We start from the raw sequence: 27,885 nt of genomic DNA, 5'->3' as shown, positions 1-27,885 counted from the left end.
TTCCAATTTCTGCAGCCAATAATTGCCTTATCACCCACTTTTGATGACACCTTCATGATATGTACAGGGTCTGAAAACCACACAAAATTTATAAATCTCATATTCCATGAATAAACAACACAGTGATCACATAATAAAAGTATTCATCAGCCAGCACCAGAGAAAATTTCAGCTATTAACATAGCATTTCCTTAGAAAACTTAGTTTCATATGTGCCACTAAAATTTCATAAAGAATAAGGGAACTAATGCCAATAAATTAAAGGATATCTGAGATACCGATTGATTTTATTAAGCACTAGAACTACTGGTACGAAGTGCTTTACTCCATATGCAACTAGATTCAGCTACTCTAAATGATGCAGCCACCCATGCAGGTAGGATGTCTAACTTGATAGTTGAGCATTTCTCAACAATTTCACTTCAGTCATGTGCAATACTGCAGAGTAGACCAATAACACCTCTAGTCGGGACCACAGTGACAAACTTCAGCATCCTTATAAAAAAAATAAACATGAAAAATCTGCATATTACAAATCTCAAAAATTACCTGCGACATCACACCTTAGTTTTATATATCTAACTGAGTTCTTTTTCTTTTCTTTATTGCATACAATAGAAGATATTCAGTCAAGGCTTCAGAAAGAATTTAAAAAAATGGATAAGGTAAACTATTTTTTTCCACTATCTTATTTAATAATTTTGTTGATTTGTCATGTTGTTATACAGAAACATCAAGTAGTATTTTGATTTATGTGTCTTCTTCTTTTGAGCCTGTATGTTTTGTGCTTTAGATTAGACCACTTTCATTGTGAAAATTTGTTTTTACTGTTGCTGTTGAGTTTTGATATGGAGCAAATTTTCTTTCAATTTGTTCCTCTCTCTCTCTCTCTCTCTATATATATATAGAGTTATTGTTGTTAGTTAAGGTGAATCCAGTGACAACAATTTCCATTAATCTGTTCTGTGGTGTAAAGACACCTTCAGGTTGCTCATACTGCATCAATGAAGGCATGTCAAAAAAAGCATGCACATAAACTGCAACCTAGGACACCAATGCAAATTAATACAAATTGTTCAGCTAAAAGTTGTGTACCTTAAACTGACCATACAAAGTGAGCAAAATATCAATTAGTAGTGTTGAAGGCCAAGCTGGGTTAGACAGCTCAGATATCTTTGCCTCCCATTCCATTAGATAACAAAGACCCCTTTCACATAACTAGAACATAAATAAAGATGTCAATCATGTGATACACACAACCAATCGTCAAGGTAATATACATTTATAACCATATATATTTATCATCAGGATAAAGAATCACCAACATAAAAATTCAAGACATTCTAAGACTTTTTAAAAGCACAACATTAGATTTCAAATATTCAAGACAAGTCTATAAAGTAACTGATATAGGGTATTGAGTAGCAAACTAGTAAACCAAAAGGACAAACTACCTTTCGAATTTTCATTTAAATCCTGATCTATTGACTCCATAGTCTCGGAGTATGCATGTAGTGGTGCTCCTTCGTCAATATCCACGCCTAATGCAAAAGCGATAGCTCTACTTTTCCCTATTTCCTGCACAACTCTTGCTACTTCATGTAGTGCAGGCCTCGAGAAACTTCTAAAAGAACTCTCCAGCCTAAACATATGTAAAAAAGAAATAAATTGTATTTAAGTCACAACTTCTAACATTCTAAAAGTACCCTAAAGAGTTGATGAACTATAAAGTATGGAAATAGAGCAAGATAATCAATGAAATAAGTAACAAATATTGAATGCAAAACAAATTCAAGTTTTCTGTACCTTATTGTTTTCAGGAAAGCATGGTATGCCAAAGGTCCACAGGGAAGTAACACATATTCACTATAGCCCACTTTGACCCATATTTAGTTTCTTCCCACAGAGCCTGCAAAATAGTTAAAGAGCCTTTAATAAAACAAAGCCTAAAATAGTGCATGTTCTAGCAAATTACTATAAGCCCTGACATAAATCGAATGTCGAAGAACCTACTAAATGGAAAATTAAGAAAGAACAAGTTCAACTTTGTGCAAGTCGATAAATGGTGAGACTGGATACTTCTAGATAATAAGAAATTCTCTGTACTGATAAAAATGGCTTGCCTTGAGCTTTAAAGGTATCAAATTGCCATTGTTAGTGTAAAATAAACCTAAGTTATTGACAAATGACTAGGGTTATTAATGTTACCTTCTTCATTATACAAAAACACTTCTTCACCAATTGGTTAACAATTTGTAACTGTTCCCGTTCAAACTACAAAACATTTTGTTGTCGTTACTATCACATTCCAAATCATTAACTAATGTAATTTTTAAAATACAGCTCATGGAGTATCAAACCAAACACAATATTTCACTCAAGACAGCGTTGAGGGAAATTCTCATCAAGGAAAAAATTGAGGGAGAACCAGTTTACAAATCAAAGATTGAAAATAACCAATACGCTGCAGATGTCATAATAGATTTGCCGATAATGAGATAAATCTTCAAAAATCCTAATTATCCTATAAGCCAATCATTTCTGGGGACATATCAAGCTAAGAAAGTGGACTCAGAAAATGCAGTTGCAAGAAACGCTATCCGCTTTCTACAACAGATATACAAATTTGAGGTTTTAGACGTCAACCACAAAGAAGTCATTACTAAATGTGAAGAGCTACATGAAGCAACTACTAGAGAAAAACAACTTCATCAATATATGGAACACTTGAGAAAAGAAAATGCCTATTTGAAAACAATAAATGAAGCATTGGTTATAGGAGGACCAAATTGGGAAATGGACTACCTAAGCATCCCAAATAATTTATCAGAATTGGATGAGAATTAGCGTAGTGTTAGATCCATCAAATTTATTTTTTTAGTTGTTTTCGAGATGAATTCTCTATTGGATGAGGATTAGCATAGTGTTAGATCCATCAAATTTATGTTTTAGTTTTTTTCGATTTGAACTATCTATAGTTCATCATAACTTAATGAAATATTTATTTTTCTCTACATTTGCATTTACTTTTACAGAAAAATTCAGTTTTACATTTGTTGTACAGAAAGCAAACAACCGACTACCAATAATCACGGCAGACATGTACACAAGTTTAGATGATACTACTTACAACTCAATGGTTAGACAGATAATTTTCAGCGCTAACACAGTCACAAAAACCCCTGAAATTGTAATGGATTGTAATGCTGATGAAGAAATTGAAAAATGTACTGAAAAAAATGGAATTGGCTCAAGGAATGAAGGATTTGTCAACCGAGTATTCAAGATGAAACTCGAGAAATTTATGATGAATTTACACAATAGCCAATATTTTGAAAAAGGTAAATCAATACGTTTTACATTTCTTGATTGTTAAAAATTAACAAATCAATGTTAGAGATAAAAAATGATAATTAATAAAAAAAAAATTACAGTTATCTACAAGATAAATTTTCGAACCAGAAGATTTCCAAGAGCAAATATTCTTTTATTTTTACAGGCCGTAGAAACTAAGAAAAGAAAGAATATGCCAACAACGAGGAAAACAAGGTTTACATGGAACAAAATGAAAACGGAAAAGCATACTACACATACCCAACTGTAGCAGAGGCAACTTAGAGGACATTTGAATTAGAAAACGAACAAGTTTTCTATATCAACAACAGATAAACCATCAGAGCGTGACAAACAGAGCACTATGAATAAAAGCTTACTATTTATGAACATTAGTCACTATTGAAACTATTATTTTAAATTTTGTCTAGCAAATGGAACTATGTCATAATCAATTAGCCGATAGTTTAATGTTTATCGATTATGCCAATTCTTTTGTTTATCTATCCTCTAACATATTATTATTATCTTGAGACTACTTTGAATATGAATTAGATTGAGGTCTTGCATATAATGCAATAGCTATACACACAAGAAAATATTTAAAAAATAATATATATATATATATATATATATACATAAACCAGAGTAATTAAAAGCGGAGAATCCAGGCAGACAGACAAACGAATCAAAATTAAAGATCAATATACTTACTCGGCAAACTGAACTTATCGATCATCCAAATAATGTCCATTTCACCATGTAGCCAAAGCAAACTTAATATAGAGCGGAGATAATGCATGATTTCTCCTAATTTTCATGTGCGTGCTCATACTAATGTTGGTTCTCATATTCATATTGCTGAAAGAAAGAAAGAGAAGGCAAAGATAATAAGAGATGAGATGGTAACTTATTTACACTAAATATAAATAGGACTACCAAATTGGCTATAAAAATTGCGATCAACTCAACACTCCACCCTCCTAACATGAATTTAATATAAAATTGAGAATTCGGTATGAAAATAACTGCTCTGTAGTTCTCTGAGTTGGTTTTCGATTGGGTGAATCTGACCACTGAAACTTAGTTTTCGTGTAATGGCGCGGTTTCTTCATTTCAGTCCCATATAGTTGTGTATTTTTCATCTAAGGCAAGGCATGGGTGGTAAGTGAAAGTCTTTGATCATTTGATTTGGGGTGTGGTCTGTAACTTGATTTGAATAGAAGTTGCGATACAAATACCCGCTTAAAATATATCTTATAAAATTTGTTGGGCCCTAGGCCCAATAGTACACGTAGAAGTTTCAAAAACAATAACTTCTAGCTAATTGAAAATAAAAAAAATCTAATTTAAGATATATATAAAATCACGTAGTAATTGAGCCTCCTACAAAATCATGTCTTATCTCCTATATATGTACAAAAGAAAACAATTGCACTGCACATATCGAAAAACCAGGTAGCCTACTTTCTTTCTTTTCCCCATTATTTATAATTTTTTTCTGACTTAATTTCATATTGATTAAGTCTTTTTTTTTGTTATATTAAAGAGTATTGGATCAAGAATTTATAAATTTCATTATGTATATTGCAGATAATGGCGTATGAAAATTACAGCTTATGTAAGAAAAAAATTGCTAAAGGAAATTCTAGAAACATGATTTAACGTTCAACAAGATTGGGTCTACAACACAAAATTAGAGAACGGACGATTAAAAAGCACTGTAACATTAAAGGTACCAAAAGACTTATTCTTTAACAATGAAGACGTCGTAGTTAAAGAAATTGATGGAATCACTACATATTCTGTTGAAAAGCAGAGGATTCAACAGCTTTTCACACAATACAGTTTATAAAGGATGAACGTGATATAGAAATTGAACACTTTAATTTCAAAGAACTTATAAATAAAAGAAAAGAAAAGAGGTTGAAGATAAACAGAATCAACTCGACGTCCTCAAAAATATTATGCTAGATTGTTTGGTTGATGATAAACACAACAAAGATAAGATATATTGTCTCGAAGAAAAAATTGAAGAAATGAAGGACATGGAGAAAAACCAAAACAAGGACAAAATAAACAAAGAGGAAAAGAACGGTTCCATAATAAAGAAAAGAAAAGAACTGTTAGTTATTCTCTGCAGTTAGTTTAATGCAATTTGCATAAAGTTTTTGATTTCTTGTTAATTACTCTTTGAGCTTAGTTATGTATTTGAATCTTGTTTCCGATTTCCTTATAATTATCCAATGTGGTGTGTAATACCAACTTCTATTGATCCATCTGTAGTGTCCTTGCAAACATGACATAAAAAGTAAATTATACTTAATTTATTATGTGGGATCATCGAAGATTATCCAGTTCCCAATTTCCCGTTAATTATTCTTTAAATTTTGCATGACTCACTATGTGGAATCTTCAAAGATTATTTACGAACGGGTGTTGTTATATTAATTATTCTAAAAAATATTTGCAAATATTCATAACTATTATATATTAATATTATATTGATCACTCAACCAAATTTCTTATAACGTGAACACCTCACTTTCCATTAAAAAAAAAGAACTCACCTTTGATAAAACCCTTCAACTTCATTTTGTTATTTAATAATAGAAGTTTGATTGAAGTTTTGTGAGATTGCCTAATAAGACAAAGTTCATATATATTAAAGCTACTTGAATTGCAAGGAGTTCCCAATCATACGGAAAAAGATAAGATAAACACCATTTTAAATGCAAAACTATACTTATCAAGACCTTCTCACAACATATAACACAACTATGTTTTGAGGTTAGTTCAATGTATCTGCATCCAGTTTTTGATTTTCCGTTATTTATATTTTGAGATTAGTTCAATGCAGTTGCATCCAATTCCCAATTCCCGTTATTTATTTTTTGAGATCAGTTCAATACAGTTGCATTTAGCTTCTGAGTTCTCGTTAATTATTCTTTTCGGTTAGTTCAATACATTTGCATCTAATTTCCAATTTCCTGTTAATTGTTCTTTGAGGCCAGTTCAATGCATTTGCATCCAGTTTCTGATTTCCTGTTAATTATTCTGTGAGATTAGTTTAATGCATTTGCATCCAGTTTCCGATTTCTCGTTTATTATTTGATAAAGTTGCATTTGCATCTAGTTTCCGATTTCCCGTTAATTATTGTTTGAGGTTAGTTCAATGAGTTTGCATCCAGCTTTTGATTTCCTGTTAATTATTTCTTGAGGTTTTGCATCCAGTTTATTTTTTGAGATTAGTTCAGTGCAGTTGCATCCGGTTTCCGATTTCTCGTTAATTATTTTTTTAAGATTAGTTCCACGCATTTGCATTATGTTTCCAATTTATAATTAATTTTTTTTAGGTTAGTTCAATGCAGTTGCATCCAGTTTCCGATTTCCCGTTAATTTAATATTTGAGAGTTAACTCAATGCATTTGCATCCATTTTCCGATTTTCCGACAATTATTTTTTGATGTTAGTTTGATGTATTTGCATCCAAGTTTTGATTTTCCGTTAATTATTCATTGAGGTTAGTTTAATGCAGTTGTATCAATATTCTGAGTTTCTATTAATTACTTTTTAAGATTAGTTTAGTGCTTGCATTTGCATCCAGTTTCCGATTTCCTGTTAAATATTATTTGAGATTAGTTAGATGCATTTGCATCTAGTTTTTGGTTCCCCATTAATTGTTTTTTTACGTTAGTTTCATTAAGTATTATTTATATTTTAAAATATTTGTCATTATTGCTTTGCCGTTATTATATATATATATTTTTTTCATTTTCTATTAGATATTTTGTGATGTTATTTTTTGTATAATTGTTTTTAACTATGTTTTGAGGTCGTGTTAAGGATATATTCGAAATAAGTCAGTGTTTTATCATAGACACTAAAATTGTATGATTTGTAATAGGGAATTAGTTTATACAAATCACCTATTTTTTAGCATTTTTTTTTATTTGATCAAATATATAAGAATTGGAACACTAAAAATGTTTGATTCGTAATAGGAAATTACCTTCTACAAATCACCTATTTTTTAGCAATTTTTTTTATTTAATCAAATATATAAGAATTGGAAATACACTCAAACTCTCCAAAGAGATACCATATACGTGGGATTGTAGGCTATTAGAAAATACTATATTTCATATTAGAGTGCCACATAGGATAGAGAAAAGGTTAACTCTCATATTATAGTGCCACATAGGAGAGAGAAAATCCTCCTTTAAAGGTCTCTGCTTTAGTATATAGATAGTAGATCTCTCCCCCTCCATGGCCCACCTAACTCTCATATTATTGGGCCTTCTACATCTGCATGCACTTAAGAAATAGATGCAGTCCAAGCCCAAAACTTCAAGTAGGGCAAAGAGTGGTATATATATAAACTAGACTGAAGTCACAAAAGTAGGGTTTCACAGCATCTCAGTTCACAACTTTCCTCTGCTGCTTCAAATCAGGTAAACCCCATTTCTCATTTCTCATTTCTCATTTTCCATATTTGCTTGTTTTTATTGTCTTCTAAAAAACAAATCTTTTAGCATATAATGGCTCCACCCCAGCCCAAAATCAGGGATCTTTGTAGATCTCAACAAAGGTCACGTCGTCACAAGCCGTGAACTAGCTCCTCGTTAATGGAGCTACACTTCTATTGATATAGAACCCACACATTAGATGAGGTCCAACTAAGGATTGGGCCAAGTGATGGCCGGCTAGGGTTGGGGACAGTATCAGTCTGGGGTGAGACATCTGTGAGGGTACCATGGATGGTCCCTAAGCTTAGCCCTGGTCATGCCTGACTGGTGAGACAAAGCCGATGGTTCGGTTAGACCAGTTTCGGTCCAAGGTGGAGATTGTTAGGTGTATGGACCGAATTGGATGTTGTTGATCTTATACATCTACTTACATGATTTCTTGTTCTGTTAATGTTTGGCATGGTAGATTATGTCATATTAATAGGAAATATGTTAAGAACATGAGCATACTTGGTTTAATTCCTAATTTGAATGATGATGATTTTGTACACAGTGAATCATGCACTAAGGCCAAAATCACACAGAAGCGTCACAAATCAGTTGAAAGAAATACAAATTTGCTAGACTTGGTATACACTAATATTTGTGAGCTTGAAGGTCTTCTGACTAGAGGTGATGAAAGATATTTTATTACGTTCATTGATGGTTGCTCGAAATTTACATATGTTTAATTGCTGAAGATAAAAAGTGGTGTTTTTTTATGCTTTTAAAGCTTATGTACTTGAGGTTCAAAATCAGCATGATAGGAATATTAAAGTAATTCAAAGTGATTGAGGTACTAAATATGGTTATGATGATTTTAATCTTTTTCTTGCAATCACATGATATTATTCATGAGATGACAACTCCTTATTCACATGGAATGAATGGAGTAGATGAACGTAAAAACAGAACACTTAAAGGGATTAATTGTTGATATGTTGCTTAGTTCTGGAGCACCCTCAAATTTGTGGAGGAAGCTGTTTTGATTATTAGTTATATATGTGTTGGATAGAATTGCTAATTCTAATACAAAGATTACACTTTATGAGCTATTGAAGAACAGGAAGCCTAATTTGAGTTACTTTAGAACATGGGGATGTCTTGCTTTTGTAAGGAAGCATGATCCTAATATCTCAAAACTTGAGAGTAACGCTTTTGAGTGTGTCTTTTTAGGCAATGCCATGGAGAGCAATGCCTACGTTTTTCTAGATATGAAGAGTAAATGTTTTTGTTGATCATCTTATGTTGAGTTTCTTGAAGATAGATTTCCATATTTATCTAGAAATAGTGGGGGTGCTAGTAGGGGTATTATCCTCCAAGGCCCCTAATATTGATGTTTCTAACACTGACATATCTAGATTGCATGATAGAATCATGGACACAGAAGATGAACCTAGAAGATATAAAAAGAGCTTAGGGTCATTAAGGTTTTGGGACCTGACTTTGTCACTGTACTTTGGAAGGAGATCTCTCCTCCATTAAAGAAGCTCTCATATCTTTTGATTCCGAGTTTTGGAGAGAAATCATTCGAGTGAGATTGATTCTCTAATGGAAAACAAAACTTGGAAACTTGTTGATTTGCCTATTGGTTGTAAAACTATAGGAATCAAATGGGTTTTAAGAAGGAAGTTTAAAACCGATGGTTCAGTGGATAAGTTTAAAGCAAGACTTGTTATCAAGGGCTTTATACAGAGAGAGAACTTGGTTTCTTTGACACATATTCACCTGTTACGAGGATAACATCCATTAGAGTATTATTTTCTGTTGATGCTGTTCATAATCTTGTTATTCATCAGATGGATGTTATGACATCCTTTCTAAACGGGGATTTAGAAGAGGAGATTTACATGGATCAGCCAATAGGTTACGTGGAACCAGGTAATGGTAAAAAGGTATGTATATTACTTAAGTCACTTTATAGGTTGAAACAGGCACCTAAGCAGTGGCATGAGAAGTTTGATAACTTTATAATTACCAGTGGGTTCAAGATAAATGAAAGTGACAAGTGCATTTATCATAAGTATTCTGATGGGATATGTGTTATTATATGCTTATATGTTGATGATATACTAATCTTTGGTTCCAATTTACATGTTGTGAAAGAAACCAAGAACCTGTTGTCTTCTAACTTTGATATGAAGGACTTAGGTGAGGCTGATGTAATGTTGGGAATCAAAATTACAAGATCGTCTGATGGCATATAGCTGGATTAGTCACACAACATTGAGAAAATGTTGAAGAAGTATAACTACTTCGGTTGCATGAGTGTGAGTTTTCCTTTTGATCTCTGTGTTAAATTATTTGAGAATAATGGTGAACCTATGAATCAGAAGGAATATGCAAGTATCATTGGTAGATTGAGATATGCTACAGATTGTTTAAAACCTGACATTGCCTATGCAGTAGGTGTTATTTGCAGGTACACTAACAAGCAATAGATTCGGATTGGAACATCCTTTCAGAAAACTCCGAGGTCACCAGTGGCTATATGTTTAGCATTGGTGGAGGTTTGTATCTTGGAAGTCCAAGAAACAGACCATAATAGCATAGTATGCTATGGAGTCTGAGATTATTGCTTTGGCTAGTACGAGTGAAGAAGTTAGTTGAGTACTAGGCTTTCTTACTCATATACTAATCTAAGATAGACAGTATTAGTTACAATGATACTTTGTTGATAACATTACAACTATAACTGGGAGAGTCCATATTATTTTGATTTTGTGAGATCTGAAGATAACCTTGCAGATTCACATACCAAAGCTCTGGCCAGAGATACAATGTGGATTGCTCTACTAGCATGGGACTGAAGCCAATTGAAAGATGAACATCTATGATGGTAACCCAACCTAGGGACTGGAGATCCCAAGAACTAGGTTCAAAGAGAAGAACAAGTCATAGAATGTTGGTTGTGAGACATACATTGTTACTAATCTGTCCTATAGTTGGATAGTAGAATGTATGAAATCCTGCAGCGATAAATAAAGGTTGAGGTTTTATGGGAAAAACTCTTAATAAAGAAGTTCTATGGTCCTTATGGGCGGAGTGCATAGCTACAGGAGCACTCTTGATAGACTCACCTAGTGAATGTGAAAGTAGAGGCCGCTTTCTATGAGAATGAGGGTTGATTCTCTAGATCATTCACGAATCCAGGAGAGCACAGGGCCTTTAATGTGCAGAACATGAAAGGAGAACACTGGATATGTTGTGTGTGATTATGATTTATTGTATACTCAAGACCTAAGTTTAAGACTTAGTCACTTATGGCTCTTATACTTTGAGTAATTTTCACTACGTAAAGGTTTAAGTTGTGGACATCTTCATCTATGCATAACATGTTGATACTGATATTGATTGCCCTTAAGTATATTTTCTATTTTGTTTTTATCAAAAATAAGTGGGGGATTGTTGTGTTATTTTGAATAAAACAAGAGGTAAACTTGGGCTTGGGCTTGGGCTCTCTTTAATCCCTTATCTTCTTTTTGGTAGGCCATTTTTCTTAAACTGTTTTCGGATAAGTTTGGAAACAGAATTAGATATGGATTGGGAAACAGATGTGATAGACTTGTAGAATCCAATTCTTATCGGGAAACTGGATCAGTACTCTATCCAGATCTACTAAGTGCTCCACATTTTTCTTCTATAAATACTCATAGAGCAGCAGCTAATATCGTATGCGAAAAACGATTTTCTATACTAAGTTGAGGGCTATCATAAGATCAGTATCGTGGTTCTTCTTTTCTTCTTTGGTTTATCTGCAGTAAACAAAGGAGAGTATAACTGGCTGTTGTATCCTAGAGGTTGACGCGCTTTGTTTGCATAAAAAGGAACAGACGCGAAACTGTTGGCTTTATCCCTCACATGAGGAGAAAAACGGTTCATTCTCAAGTGGAGATGTCGAGGCGTGACTGCGGCTCGATTGGCCTTGACCAAGGCGACTGCCCATGCCGCGAAGAAGACTTCCAGTACTTTCAGCACACAATGCGCTCAATTTCTTCTTGCTCGGAGCGCGACCTGCGCTCGTGCCTTTGATGGACTTATAGTAGAGTGAGCGCACCCTGCGCCCTATTTGGTCTTGCCTGAGGCGCAACCTGCGCTCAGGTCTATTTTTCGTGGGCTTCGCTACAGTAACCGCGAAATTTGTTTTTTGATATAAAAACAAAATCAAGGTTTTGGAAAACCTAACCTGAGAAGAACCAAAAGAACAAAGAGAGAAACCCAATCTTGAAAGCAATCAAGATTGAGAGGTAACCTTTACAAAGAGACAACCCTGTAAAGAGATAAGAGTGATCTAAGTAAGGTGAGATACTGAAAGGAGAGATTGTAATCTTCCTTCCCGCTTTATAAAAAGACTAGCTCTTGTGGAAGTAGGCACCATTGGCCGAACCACGGTAAATCTTTGTGTTGTGGTTTGCTTTTACTGCTTTACATTATTATATGTTGTTAATAGTTGTTTAGCGAGTTGGGCATGTTAGTATAGGTTGTAGTTGATATTTATAATTTGTCTGGAGTTGGATATTGTTCAAATACAAGTTATCTATGTAGTGGGGGAATCGATTGGTATTGGTATAATCCCCAACAAGTGGTATTAGAGCCTTGGTTAGAATAGCCTACGGTGTTATCCGAATCTTGGTCAGAAGGTGTTTGACGAAATTCCTGAGAGAAGATTTGAGGTTAAATAACTTGTAGAGATGGACCATTCCGTGAACACTCGCATGATGAGTCTGAATAGGAAGAATTACACCTTCTGGAAAGCCAAGATAGAAGACTTGCTATACTGCAAGGACTTGACACTTCCCATTGAGAATGAGGGAGTAAAACCGTAGAAAAACCCATGAGGCCGAAGTGGAAAAAGCTTGACAGAAAAGCGATTGGATACATTCGACAGTGGATTGACGACAGTATCTTTCACCATGTGTCCCAAGAGACTATAGCCTTCAGTTTGTGGAAGAAACTCGAAGACCTTTATGAGAGGAAGTCGGGCAGAAACAAAGTGATGGTCGTTAAGAAGTTTACAGACACGAAGTACCAAGAAGGTTCTTCAATGTCTGAGCATCTTAACGAAGTACAGAATATCATCAATCAGATGCATTTGATGAAGATTAATTTGGGAGACGAAGTTGAGGCCTTGTTTCTATTAGGCTCTCTGCCCGAAAGTTTGGAGACATTAGCAGTTTCTCTACACAGAGCAGCCAAGGATGGAATTGTTACCATGGAGATGGCTACCACGTCTTTGTTGAATGAGGAGACTAGAAGGAGTGCAAGAAGCAGCTCCTCTCACTCAGAGATCCTTTTCACAGAGAAACGGGGGAGAGGTATGTAGAACTGAAAACCATCTCGTTCTAGAGGTGATGACACAAGTAAATATAGGGGTGAAGCTAGAACTCCTAAGGCAGAGAGGCAATGTTACTATTGTGCCACCAAGGGCCACTTCAGATATGAGTGTAGAACACTGAAGATGGATGAGAAGAATAACTGTGTACATGAAGACATGGTACAGAGGAACGGAAACACAGGCAGAGATACTACCACACTAGTCGATGACCTAGTGGGAATTGTGTCAGAATGTGGTGTGTGCTGTCTTAGTACCTCATGTCAGGATACAGAGTGGGTGATAGATACAAGAGCATCCTATCACGACACACCGCACAAGGAATTCTTCACTACCTACAGTGGTGGTGAATATGGTGAAGTGAAGATGGGTAACAGTGGTGTCTCGGAGATTATAGGCATTGGTGATGTTCATGTAGAAACTAATGTCGGCTACACCTTGACACTCAAGAATGTAAGACATGTCCCTGACATTCGGCTAAGCCTAATTTCGGCTGGGAAGTTAAATGACGATGGCTTTGTAAACTCGTTTGGTAACGGGGTATGGAAACTGAGCAGAGGTTCCATTGTAGCAGCCAGGGGAAAGAAAATTTGCTCTCTTTACAAAACACAGGCTAGTTTGTGTAAAGCAGAAGTGAATGCGGCAGAAGAAGAAGCTTCCTCCGAACTGTGGCACAAGAGACTGTGTCATATGGGCATAAAAGGGATGGAAGTTCTTGCTAAGGAAAAGGTCATGCCAGACATTAAAGGTACACATTTAAATACATGTACTTACTGTTTGGTAGGAAAGCAACACAGGGTGTCTTTCCAAAGATTCCCGTCTCACAGAAAGAACACTGTCCTTAAACTAGTGCACACAGACTTATGTGGTCCTATGAGAGTAAAGTCCTACCAGGGAGCTTCGTACTTATTGACATTTATTGATGATGCGTCAAGAAAGATATGGGCCTATAGTCTGAAGACCAAGGATGAAGTACTTGGCGTGTTTGAGAAATTCCATAGTATGGTGGAAAAAGAGACTGGGAAGTTGTTGAAGTGTGTTCGCTCAGATAATGGGGGTGAGTACATTGGGCCATTTGAAGAGTATTGCCAGAGTCATGGGATTCGTCATGAGCAGACCGTTCCCAAGACACCGCAACAGAATGGAATAGCAGAGAGAGTGAACCACACCATTGTAGAGAGGATGAGATGCATGTTGTCTCATTCTAAGCTACCTAGAACCTACTGGGTAGAAGCAATGCGTACAGCTGTGCATGTGATCAACCTATTGCCGGCAAAGCCTCTGAATAGTGATCTGGCTATCCAGAGAGAGTATGGTCAGGCAGAGATGTTGATTATGGATACTTGAGGGTATTTGGGTGCAGGGCATTTGTACATATTCCGAAGGATGAGAGATCCAAGCTTGATGACAAAGCTAAGCAATGCATTTTTCTGGGTTATGGAGATGAAAAGTTTGGTTACAAACTCTATGATCCGATTAACAAGAAGGTAATCCGAAGTCGAGATGTTGTGTTCTTAGAAGACCAAACCATAGCAGACTTTGAGGAGGGTGAGAAGCTACAGACTTTCACCAATGATCTTGTTGATTCAGAACCAGAAGTTCCTACTGTGGAACGTGCAGAAGGCATTGAGAATGCAGAGAACCATGAGTTTGAAGCTCATGATGAGAATCCTATTGCTCATAATGGGATAGAACCTATTGGTATAGAAGATGCAGATGAGATGCATGAACCACCACCAGAGCAAGCAGAAGTGCATCCTTCTGAGGCACCAGCAGATGGGACAAGGAGGTCTGACAGAGGGAGACTAGCTTCAACCAGGTATCCACCACATAAGTACATGCTACTATCGGATGGTGGAGAACCTATGTACTATTAAGAGGTACTTGAAGGTACAGACATAGAAAAGTGGTTGAAGGCCATGCATGACGAGATGGATTCTTTGCATAAGAATCACACTTATGAGTTAGTTGAGAAACCGCAAGGACGAAAAATTCTCAAGAATAAGTGGATATACAAAGTCAAGCATGAGGAGAACAATCCTCACCCAAGGCACAAAGCTCGCCTTGTTGTGAAGGGATTCGGTCAAAGGATAGGGATTGACTTTGATGAGATTTTCTCTCCTGTAGTGAATATGACTTCTATCCAGGTGGTATCGGGTATGACCGCAAGTATGAACCTAGAGGTTGAGTAGCTAGATGTTAAGACAACCTTTCTTCATGGAGACCTTGAAGAAGATGTCTACATGGACCAGCCAGAGGGGTTTGAGGTCAAAGGCAAGGAGCACCTAGTATGCAAGCTGATAAAGAGCTTGTATGGGTTGAAGCAAGCACCGAGGCAGTGATACATAAAGTTTGACTCCTTTATGGCGAAGCAAGGATACAACAAGTCTGCTTCCGATCATTGTGTGTTTGTTCATAGATTTCCAGATGGGGATTTCATAGTGCTATTGTTGTATGTGGATGATATGTTGATAGTTGGCCCAAACATTAACAAGATATCCAAGCTGAAGAAAGACTTGAGTAAGTCCTTTGAGATGAAGGATTTGGGTCAAGCAAAGCGGATACTTGGGATCACGGATCACTTTAAACGAAAAGAGTGGGAAGTTGTGACTTTCTCAAGAAAGCTACATTGAGAAGGTGTTGAAGAGATTCAACATGGATCAAAGCCGGCCGGTCGGTTGTCACCTTGGTGGCGGTTTCGATATGACCAAAGAGATGTGTCCAAAGGGTGAGTATGAGCAGAGTCAGATGGAAAAGATTCCTTATGCATCCGCAGTGGGCAGCTTAATGTATGTCATGGTGTGTACAAGACCGGATATTGCTTTCGCCGTTAGTGTTGTAAGCCGATTTCTGTCAAATCCGGGTAAAGAATATTGGGAAGGTGTTAATAGGATATTGAGATATCTCAAGGACACTTCCAAATCATGTTTGTGCTTTGGTGGAAGTAAGCCCTTACTTGAAGGCTACACTGATGCAGACATGGCAGGTGATGTTGACTCGATGAAGTCCACATCTGGTTATCTGGTCACTTTTGCAAGGGGAGCAGTTTCTTGGCAATCAAAGTTGCAAAAGTTTGTTGCCCTCTCTACTACAGAAGCCGAGTATATTGCAGCCACTGAGTGTTGCAAAGAGTTGCTATGGATGAAGAGGTTCTTCGACGAACTAGGGCTAAAGCAGAAACAGTTTGTAGTTCTATGTGACAGTCAGAGCGCCATCCATTTGAGCAAGAATCCGAGTTTTCACTCTAGATCCAAGCACATACACGTGCGTTATCATTGGATTAGAGAAGTACTCAAAGACAATCATTTGTGTATCGAGAATATCCATACCGACAAGAATGGGTCGGATATGATGACCAAAGTCTTACCGAAAGGTAAGTTTGATGTTTGTTGTGCTATTGCCGGAATGGCAGCACACTCCTCCTGTTAATTTGGAAATTGTATGGAGGTATCCCCCCTCACTGTTCGGGAAGGGGAGATTGTTGGCTTTATCCCTCACATGAGGAGAGAAAACGAAGTTCATTCTGCGTGGAGATGTCAGAGCGCGACCTGTGCTCAGATTGGCCTTGACCAAGGTGCGACCTGCGCCCATGCCGTAGAAGACTTCCAGTACTTTCAGTGCACCATGCGCTCAGTTTCTTCTTGCTCGAAGTGCGACCTGCGCTCGTGCCTTTGATGGACTTACAGTAGAGTGAACGCACCCTGCGCCCTATTTGGTCTTGCCCGAGGCGCGACCTGCGCTCAGGTCTATTTTTCGTGGGCTTCGCTACAGTAACCGCGAAATTTGTTTTTTGATATAAAAACAAAATCAAGGTTTTGGAAAACCTAACCAGAGAAGAACCAAAAGAACAAAGAGAGAAACCCAATCTTGAAAGCAATCAAGATTGAGAGATAACCTTTACAGAGAGACAACTCTGTAAAGAGATAAGAGTGATCTAGTAAGGTGAGAGACTGAAATGAGATATTGTAATCTTCCTTCCCGCTTTATAAAAAGACTAGCTCTTGTGGAAGTAGACACCATTGGCCGAACCACGGTAAATCTTTGTGTTGTGGTTTGCTTTTACTGCTTTATATTATTATCTGTTGTTAATAGTTGTTTAGCGAGTTGGGCATGTTAGTATAGGATGTAGTTGATATTTATAATTTGTCTGGAGTTGGATATTGTTCAAATACAAGTTATCTGTGTAGTGGGGGAATCGATTGGTATTGGTATAATCCCCAACAGAAACAACCTTAAAGAAAGCGTTTGATCCGTGCCTCAGCCAGCCTTCTTATTCACAGTTTGTTCTTGTTGCAGCAATTGAAAAGGGCAAACTAGCAAGGGGGTTCATTTTGTGAAGAATCTGATAAGGGAAGTAGCGGGATTTGCTCCTTATGAAAAGAGGATTACTGAGTTATTGAAAGTTGGCAAGGATAAGCGTGCTTTGAAAGTGGCCAAGAGAAAGTTGGGTACTCACAAGAGAGCTAAGAAGAAGAGAGAGGAGATGTCTAATGTTCTTCGCAAGCTGAGGTATATATACTCTTTTTTTTTTTAATATTTATTTGTTATGAGTCTATTACTGAAAACTATTTGTGTTCAATATATTTGTTCAGATTGCATTTATATAGTATTTTTCATAGTCTGATTAGTGTTTTTTAGACTTTAGTTACACTGCAAACTAATTTTTTATTGTGAATGTACTTGGTGGAAGTTGTTTGTGAGACTTGGACGAATCAGCCAGCTTCACTTATAAGGGAAAAATGATATAGCTCGTCATGTTATATGTTATGTTGTCTTCGAAACAACGAGGTCCAACTTTCATAAGTTCTCTGTTGGTCCTACGATTTTATAAACGAACCTTGAAGTGTTTTGCAACTGTAGAACTCTCAGTTCTAGGAGTTAAACTTGCCACCATCACCATCACCTGATCCTGAAATTGTGGTTTCGAAGTTTATAAGTTTTAGAAATACAAGTTGTTATCTTGTGTGTTCTGTCCTATCGAGCACATACTAATACAAGAGGATCACAAATTGCATTAAATCCCTAGAGAGCTTAATAATGAACAGACGAAAAAGGGAATAAAACCCTAACAATAGTTTTCAAATGAATAACCCTTCTATAGGCTTTAACTGGTGTAGGAATTTTGTATATATATTCTAATATAGTCCTTAGTATGACATCTTAACTTGGTTTCATAAAGACATCTGGAATGCTAGCATCACTTTGTTATCTCCATGCTTCAGCACCTGCTTTTGTCTCCATGCTTCAGCACCTGCTTTTGTCTTCTTTAATACTTTGTTTATATGGGGAGTTCGTATCCCATTCATTGGAAAAGATTACACGTTTCCCTACTTGTATTATCTGTTGTTTCGTTTTGCTACTAATTACTAATGTTTCATTTCATCTTGTTTTTACCTACAGCTATTTCTTTGCTATGGAATGTTGTGTTCAATCTAGAACGTGCTCTCCTCCTTTTTGGTCTACACAGGTTAGCTTGCTTTCACATTCCTTCAATTGAGTTTTTGATCCATATTTCAGCCATAGAAATCTAAAGAGATGGAGGGAGAGAAGTTCTCTTTACTCTTCACTATTGAATTTCTTCTGGGAACTACTAGTGATATAATGTTGTTGTGTTCTTTTTTTCAGTATTATTTCTGCTGATCCTGGTTTGGTTGCATATGGAGATGCTACTTCAAAAGGAACTTATCAGAAATGAGGTATCAGGGGTCAATTCGTATACCGTGCCACAATGCAAGTCTCTCGTGACTGGCAGGCCAAGTAGCAGCAAACGTACGAGGAGTAACAACAATGGCTGAGAGTGTGGCTAACTGACTCTCCTAATTAATGGACATACACAAAGGACACAAACTAATAATATGTTTTCTTCTCCTAATAAGGTTAACATCGAGGATACTTTTTGTGTGGCATACCGGCACACCACACCATATGGAGAAAGAGGCTTGAAAAGAGCTTCAGATATCCAAATTAAAGGACTAGGAAAATTGGGATATATCAAGGCAATGCGTAAGCGAGAAATAAGAAGAAAGGGTATATTAGAAAGACTTCAGAAAAACTCCTAGCCATTTTGATTGCCCAAAGGCGATAGTCTATACTCAATCTCATGATAGGAAGAGCATCCAGACTTCTCAAGATGGCAGCAAACTCACTATATCTTTAACTGTCAAGGCACTACGAATACCCAATCCCTTCTAAGAGTCTCATTAGCTAATCTCAAGAAGTCACAAACAGGGCGAAGCATCATGAAGTCACAAACAGGGCGAAGCAATTCCTTAAGACTGAGAGCGCATAGAGTCTCGGGAACTCCGTAAGCAGTTTCTCTCTACTACCATCTCATCTACCCTCCAAAAAATCTAATTCCAGAACTATCTTTTAACTCGTACCTGACCTCTCCCCAAAAACTCAACCAGCCTCTTTGAATACCTTTCCGCTCCTCACATCCGTAAGTCCCTCATACCTGACCACTATCCCACCCTGCATTCATATCCCTGAATCTCGACATAACCACCATTCTCTAAAACCTATTATGCATTTATGCTCCTCCAAGAATCTCCAAAGCTATCTTTCTATCAAGGCTGGTTGAATGCATGCATCCACCGCTACTCCAACCTCATGTTCTCTTAGTCATGCACTCTTTTCCATGCAATTCACCAACGGGTGTCTATGATTGTCCTCAGGGTCATCCCCTATAAACCTGATGATCTTCCCAATCCACTTCGCCCCCACTCTGTGGCATAGTGATGCATTCTAGGACAACCCCTCAATTTCAGCCCCAAATTAGTTATTATTTTTATTTTGATTTCCAGGGAGGTTAAATTTTTTGGCTTAGTTAAACTTACAAATTAGGAATTTATTTTTCCAAATTACATGGACACGCCATATCTTAAAAATAATCCATGTCGAATACGTATTCAAGTATTTGTGTCGGATACAACACGGACACACATTTTATGTTATATATATACCTTTTTTTTTTTTTTTATATTATGTCGTGTCAGACACTTGGTATCCATTCAGAAACTGACGTCAATATAACTTAACTATTTTCTAAGTTGCGGAAGATTAAACTGAGATGAAGGACTTTGGCGAAATTCAGAGTTGATGAACAATATAGTGTGACTGTGTACTGTGTTGAGAAATGTGTACTCTGTGAATTCTTTGGGACTGCGTGGCAAGCACTACTAGAGTCCATTATATGACTAATTATCCACAGAAAGAAAGAAAAAATAATAATAATAATAATAATAATGACACACAGAAATCGTGGAGCTTTTTCTTGCAATGAGTTATCTTATTTAATTTCTATTTGCTTTTGGTAGTTTCTCTTTCCAACTTTATCTTGATCAATAATTAAAAACTCATGTAGTACATTTCATTGTTTGGTATTATTTCTTTCATAAAAATATTTATATCTTAATTAATTTTCTTATTCTTATATACTAGAATAACTGCATAGCAGTGGGGGCACGAGCGTAGCAAGGGAGGAAATGAGAGGAGGAGAACAATGAAAAGAGAAGGCACAAAGAAGAGAAAAACGGGGGGAGGGGGTACAGATAGACAGTAACCAAGTGACAATTTGTGCCCCTTTTGTGAACCCAACTCAAGAGTTCGCATACGCTCAAGAATAATGGGAAAACATGCTTTCTTCAATTAGTCCCCGTATTACCGGTTTTAGCCCAAACTTTTAAATCAATAGGGTACACGAAAGTTTTACCCCCTAAATTTTCGAAAAGTTTTAAGTGAAAGAGTATGTTGGTCATTATAGGTACAACAGTTTGTTTTTTGCAACCGTTTATAATCCAAACAGTACGTGTCTCTAGTTTCCAGAAAAACAAAACAGTGCGTCTCCTCCACCAAATACCAAAATAACAATTTCCTTCCGTCCAGTGTATTCAATTCTTCCCAATAAAACGGAAGATTGAAATTTTACTTTCCCAATTACATGTGCTTCTCTCCACTGAATTCTGCCGATTTCGTACAAAACCGTTGTTCTCATCATCTCTCCTCCTCCAAAACTATCCAAATAAAACTTTCTCGGTTTCCACTTTGTAGGAAACCACTTTCAATTATCTTGATTTCCTTTTGCAGGCAATCACAGAAAACAGGTTCTTCTTTTTTTAAAATAGGTTCGCTTTTTTTTTTCCTCCCGTTTTCGTTGTCTTCGTTGTCGTCTTCATCACTTTCATGTTCCACACGATTTTTTTTTTGGGTGCCTGACTGATAAGATATATCTAAATGGAACTTCTTTCTAACTATCCGTGTATATGGTTTTTATTAATATATGTATTCCAATTTTTTTATTAGTACGTGACTGCCCCACAGTTTTTTATTTCACATTTTCATTATTTTTTTTTCCATTATCATTTATTATTTTGTTTAGATCAGATTTGTATTTAGAGTGATTTTGTTGTACTTTCAGATTGCAATAGCACTATCAGGCTATCTACAATTAATCCAGGAGTGTGTGTTTAGTGACTCCCATTTTTCAGGTGTGTTCCATTCAATTTTCGTCCTTGGTGATTATCTCGAGAGTTTAGTGCATTCTTAATAAATAAGTGCTACTAATTTATTATTAGGACTGATTCCCTGTGAACCAGAATGGATTGCTATAATGTTGTTGCTTCTGTTCTTCGTTTTATAGTTGGTATCATTCATTATGTTACATGTTGCTATTTTGTTTCCCGAATGATTTTAGTGTGCTCTATATATAAAATTATAGTCTTTGGATTATTTAATTTGTTTAATATAAAATTAATCTTCACTAGGGTGTCTGCTACATACCATTCTTTTGTGGGTCTTTGTATATCTCTTAAGTGTTGACTCACAATGTAATAAGACATCACTTTGGTGGATGCATTACTTTTGACATCATTTCAGTTTACCAATCTTAAATGCAGCGTAGCCAAAAAGTTCTCCCCTTCTTTACCTTTTATAGTCCGTAGCCTATTTAACCTTTTCCTTCATTTATGGCCATTCACTTTTACATTTATGTTTAGCGATGCTGTTGTTTAGACTAAATTGTTGTCTAAGTTAATGTATATAGTATTATGTCGTGCTTAGTTTCCCTACACAAGGTTGTAATTTTTTTTTTTGAAAAATGGCTGCCAATGGGAACATTTTTAACGTCTCATCAATAATTTCAAATGGAATTCACTTTTTGTCTATTTTCAACCATCTGCCATGCATTTTGTAGTTTGTTCAGATCGTTCAAACTGCATTTCACAGTAAACAATTGCAGTTCAGTTCAATTCCCAATGTACTGTGATTTTCCTCTCTTTGCTGGCGTCTTGGTGTATGTTCAGGGTTTATGAGGACGAGTCCAATCAAGAGGATCTTCTCCCTCTTAACTCCATCCACTCCTCCAATATTCTTTTTAATGTGTATTTCTTAATATTTTTCTAATGTCACGTATAACGTGTATTTATTGTTGCGTGTCTTAAACTGCTATGGATGTCACTGAAAATGATCTCCACGTCCCCGCAGCGTTTTGATCCATATTGGTCAAATAGTGGTGACACATGGTTCGGCTCAGAACATCCCGTTTTAGCTCCAGGGGGAGCTTCTCATTGGAGATGTTGACTGATTTCAGCAGATGTTTAGCATTAGAGGTTTTCCCCTGGAATTATCCATGAAATGGTTGAATGTTTCGACGAACTCGATTCAACTGAAGGACACAAAAAGATAAACAGATAAAAAAAATATCCCTCAATAGATTTTGGGAAACTATTCGACTGTTTGGATCAGAATTCATCCCTATTCCCAGCAAAGGCTGGATGTGGTGGCCCCTCTGATTACTCTTCTTCTGGTTTCAGATCGACATCTCTTCTTCTCAGATGATTAGCTAGGTGATTATCTGACCCTTACCTATTTGTGAAGAGTAGTTGAGTGTAACCCTGTCACACTTCAGCATGCACGCACAGTCACACGATGTCTCTGGCTCACTTTAACTCTCTTATTTCGATGACCATTTTTTGCAGAAAATTGGTGCACATTCTTGCACGTTATTATTCCCGTTTATCTGTCAATTGCTACGAAAGAAAATTGGAGTGCGAGAAATAAATTATCGCTTTTGTGTTGTTACAAGGATGCATTTTTTTAAATCTTTAGATGTTCATGTCATGAAGAACTTGAAGTTATCTTAAAACACTACATTTGCAAGGACAGCGGTAGATGATTGCTTCTACTTTTGAACTTATAATAAAATATCAATAGCTTCACTGTGCATCTCTGGACTCTCCCATATTACAGGCTTATTCTGTTTAACTTAGCGTGAGAAGTTACTTGGTGATCATATGTATTGTTGATTCAATAGTGTCTATTGTTGCTAAATTATACTTTGCGGCAGGGAGCCACGTGGCTTTGGTTTTGTTCCATATGTGGATCCTGATGATGCTGTAGAAGTGACCTATTAAATGGATGGACAAGTTCTTCATGGCCGGGAGCAGACAGTTGTGTTTGCAGAGGAGACAAGAAAGAAACCTGCTGAGATGAGGGCAAGGGAACGACAGAGGTAAACTTGGGATTTATGCTTCTTTTTAAATCTTTGATACTGTATTTTCCTAGGTTTGTTGCTTTGGTTCATGATCTGTTTGATAAGTGTGTTGTGCAAGAGTTGTGATGTATGAACAAATAAATGCAAGAAAGTTATATACCCAAATATTGTGATCATATACCAACTATTAGACTAGATTTATGTGTTGGAAGCAGAATTTGGATACTCACACAGTTGCAAGTTCCAATGGCTGTTTCTTTTTTTCTTTGTATTAACAAGTGCTGATTACCTTTTTTTTTTTAGTCCGATCACGCTTACCTTCTATTTTACAATCAAGCGATTTCCCAACGAACTAAGCTTTGCCCTTACTGTACACCAAAGACAAGGTCTTACCAAACTGCTAATTCATAGTATGTTGCTCCGTGTATTTGCTGTCAGTCTATAAGATCAGGAGTCTACTATATAAGATGGACACCCATTCTTATTCGAAACTGAAGTACCTCATAGTATGCTGCTCCGTGTCTTTGCTGTCAGTCTATAAGATCAGGACGTACTTAAAGTTTATACAATACTATATTGTTGTTGCCATTTTTGTTGTATGCTACTAGAACTTCATTCTGACATACATATAACAAAGCCTTCTCGCACGTTGACTCATTTGAACTTAGTATAAATGCTGCAGACACTGTAGCAAAGGTATGGTAATAGGTAATAGGTAAAACCCGTTTTCTGCTGAGAGTCACAAGCTGCCATCCTTGAGTCATTTATCTATGGCTCCAAAATATGTTGCAGTCACTGTAGGAGGTAGAACCCAATTTTCGACAGAGCCGCAAGCTGCCATCCTTTGAGTCATTTATCCATGGATGCATAATTCTTCTAAGACTTGGAACTCATTCTTTAAGTATCTTCTCATTTGTTTTTACCTATTTCACTCGCCTTTTGGACATGTGAATGTCTCCCAATCTTTTTTTTATTGGGATCAAACAAAAAAAATTAGTTTTGGGCTTGCCTTTAGTTTGGAGACATCTTGGTTTACTCATTCTTGGATGTCTCCATTTTCTCCTTTTGTATTTCTTTTAAATTGATTGTCTTACTTATTTATTACATTCACGAACCTTTTTACTTCTTAGGTTGTGTTTGATTAGTTATCTTTTTATTTGTAGTCCTACATTATTTTCAGATTCTTTTGTAGATAAATTTTATCAGGCTTTATTATCTACTGTTTTGGTTAGCACAAATGTGGCAGAGGTAAAGCTGAATAGGGAAGAAGTTGAGAGAATCAAGGTCCGCTATGAGAGAAGTTGAGAGAATTAAGGTTGTGCGATAGGCAGAGGTGAACAAGAAAAACAGGTCCAAAAACTTCTAGATGGTGGATTTGGGTTATCTCAACATATAACATGATTATTTGGGTAATTTTCCTATTTGCCTACCCAAACACAATTAATGAAACAAGTGGGTCTGAATTTTCACATTTCATTTTGAAAATACAAACATTATTCATACATAATTGCTAGGAAAAACAGATACCAAAATATGTTTTGTACCAAGATCTTCAGATATGGCTGCACTAGGCCTTGAGACCTTTGGTGAGGCACTTTGATTCTGATGGCTTAAGCTCGCACTTCTTTCAGCCTAGAATGCTCCCCCCACAAATATAATCAGGACAATATCTATAGACATTTAAACAAATCAATATAAAACTAGAAAATTGCCATGGCCTTATTTGTTCTTGCTGCTCCTCGCCTACCATATGTGTGTGGAGTCTTTAAAGCCTCTCTTATAGACTTGCCCTTACTGCAACGAGCCTGTGCATTTGGTGTTGACTGGTTGCCAACAAATATAACCCAGTCTTTGTGCCAAACACCTCCTGGACAGTTTCTTTCCAAGACTATATCATATTTATCATAATGTTTAGACCGAAGCTTGCTCTTGAACTCTCTCCACTGTTATTAATTCTTTGAAGGATTTGGGTTTTGTAGATCGAAGAGACAGTATAATCATCCTGTTTTCAAAACACTGGATCAAAAAAATATATGGTAATTGGAATGGTAAGAGGTCACACTGAAAGAAGCTTGAAACAGACCATAACAAGCTTCCATATCATAACCTTGATTTGGTCAGGGACATCCTTCCAGTGCGAAATTGGACAGTGTTTTCACGTCACTGAACCTAGGTAGCTAACAAAGGATAATGAGCCTTCCCCAACAGGTTGCCATCGCGTTGAAATGGACCATTTTCTATGGCTTGGAGAAACCTAAGATAACAATAAAAATCAGACAGTAGCCAAAACCTTTCTTTCCAAGCTCTAGAAATCCTCAAACCCCTTCGTATAATGACCTTAGATTACACTATCTATCAACATCACATCCAACCACAAGAAGTTTTAAAATATATATAAATAGAATTAAGAAGCCTTTCAACATGAATAGGGTGTTGTTGAAAGAGGCCATCTACACCCTACGTTGATACATTTTACATCTACTATCATTTGTTACTGGTTTACACATTTTATATTTATTTTGTTGTTTTCTTTCTCCTGCTGTCTCTTTTTTCTATTGTTGTTAAGTTGGAAATTTTAGTTCTGAATCCATTTATGGTATGTGCTCAAAATCAGGATCTTAACACACCTGTTAATGGTTTCAATCATCTCAATTACAAATGTGATCCGGGAGACTCATATAAGCGTTCTTTCAATACTGCGTCAGAGTCACTTAAGTTAAAGCCTCTTGTTGTAGATTTAAGTGATGATGCCACTGAAGTACAACAGAGTCGTTTTCTTCAAGATTAAGATAATAGCACGTCACCATGCTCTTTGCAACCTGACACTAAAGTGAGGACTGATGGAAATGAGGATCAACCTGGAGGGAAGGCCGATGAATTTGTCTTGAAAGACTTATTGATGTCAAAATTTGGATAGCACAAAGAACTTGGATCCAGATCTTCAAGATTTCTGTTTCTGAACAACCATTTGAAGCTCTTCGGTTTCCAAGACGGTGACTACCACCAATATACCATCTGATGAAGATGCCGCCAAGATGTCAAAAGCATTAAGCAATTCTGATAAAGTTGACATGATCAAAGGTATGATTTCCATCTCTGGCGAACAGTTACTTTTTTTTCTTCGAAAGAAGGATGGATTTGATCCATATAGTGAAACCACGTGCCCGTTTAAAACTGTTATAGTTATTAATAAAATATTTCAGCTTGATATATATGTAGTGTTTGCTGTTTCTAAAATGGATGTAAGATCATCCATCAATAAACTTCAATCCTTATCTAATTTGAATATATATACTTCTGTATATGCTTTAATGTGAATGCAAACACTATGATTGATAGTCTGATGCTAGCTAGAATTGCATTACACCATATCATAGATTCTTCAACAAGTTAATGAAACTTCAGTTAGATGACTTGATTCACTAAGACTGTACCCCTACAATTTCTCTCTTGCTTATTTCTTTTTTGTTGTTCATTTAACTGTCTAACAGAACCTTTGTTTGGCATTTGCAGTAGCTATTACAGATGCACTAGCCCGAAGAGCACTATGAAGAAACGTGTAGAGAGATCATTTCAGAATCCATCAATTGTGATAACCATATATGAAGGCCAACATAACCGCCATATCCCAGCGACACTGCGAGAAAATGCTTCTAGACTGCTGGCTAATCCGATGTTCACTTCACTACCAGGAGTACCAAGTTTTCATCAAGAGGTACTGATGCAGGTTCCTCGCACTAGCTGGGCGAGGATGCTCACTCACAAAGGCGTTCAACACAATATTAGATTTATTTTGCTATTGCAACTTTTACTGAAATTGGCGAAACCTTTGATTAGAAGCTATTTTTACTTTTGTGAACCATTTTATTACTCGAATTATATTTTTTTTCACATTTATTTGTATTTAATCATTAATAATACATTTTGAAATCAAATTTAAAGAGGTTATTCACTTCGATTATTTAGTAATATTTTCCTAACAACAAAAAATCTTTTCGGAAGCAAATGGTGGATACTTATTCATTTTTATCTAGAAAAATTGGGCTGGGCTGGATATAGGGCCGACCAAACTTCTTTGCTGCTAGAGTATCTAAGTTATCCTAGCATCTAAGTTATCCTAATTTTATAAGGCAGTTGCTTAACTACATCCCCTTAAAGCCAAGAATCGAGGTTTTAGTTTTCTACATTTGAAGAAATATACATCCTTAGAACCGTTCAAAACA

At 36.3% G+C, this 27,885-nt stretch overlaps 1 long non-coding RNA gene across 1 annotated transcript; it reads left to right on the top strand.

Annotated features, from left to right (window-relative positions):
* Positions 1-8,352: 8,352 nt before the first annotated feature.
* On the top strand, positions 8,353-19,221 carry LOC147522371 (uncharacterized). The gene is made up of 4 exons (XR_015195249.1): positions 8,353-8,474; positions 17,470-17,682; positions 18,574-18,640; positions 18,799-19,221. It is a non-coding gene; the product is annotated as an uncharacterized LOC147522371 (long non-coding RNA).
* Positions 19,222-27,885: the final 8,664 nt, after the last annotated feature.

Source organism: Coptis chinensis, chromosome 1 (assembly GCF_015680905.1).
Source record: "Coptis chinensis isolate HL-2020 chromosome 1, ASM1568090v1, whole genome shotgun sequence".
Classification (NCBI taxonomy): domain Eukaryota; kingdom Viridiplantae; phylum Streptophyta; class Magnoliopsida; order Ranunculales; family Ranunculaceae; genus Coptis; species Coptis chinensis.
The sequence above is the reverse complement of the archived record's forward strand: the minus strand, read 5'-3'. Positions and strand labels throughout refer to the sequence as shown.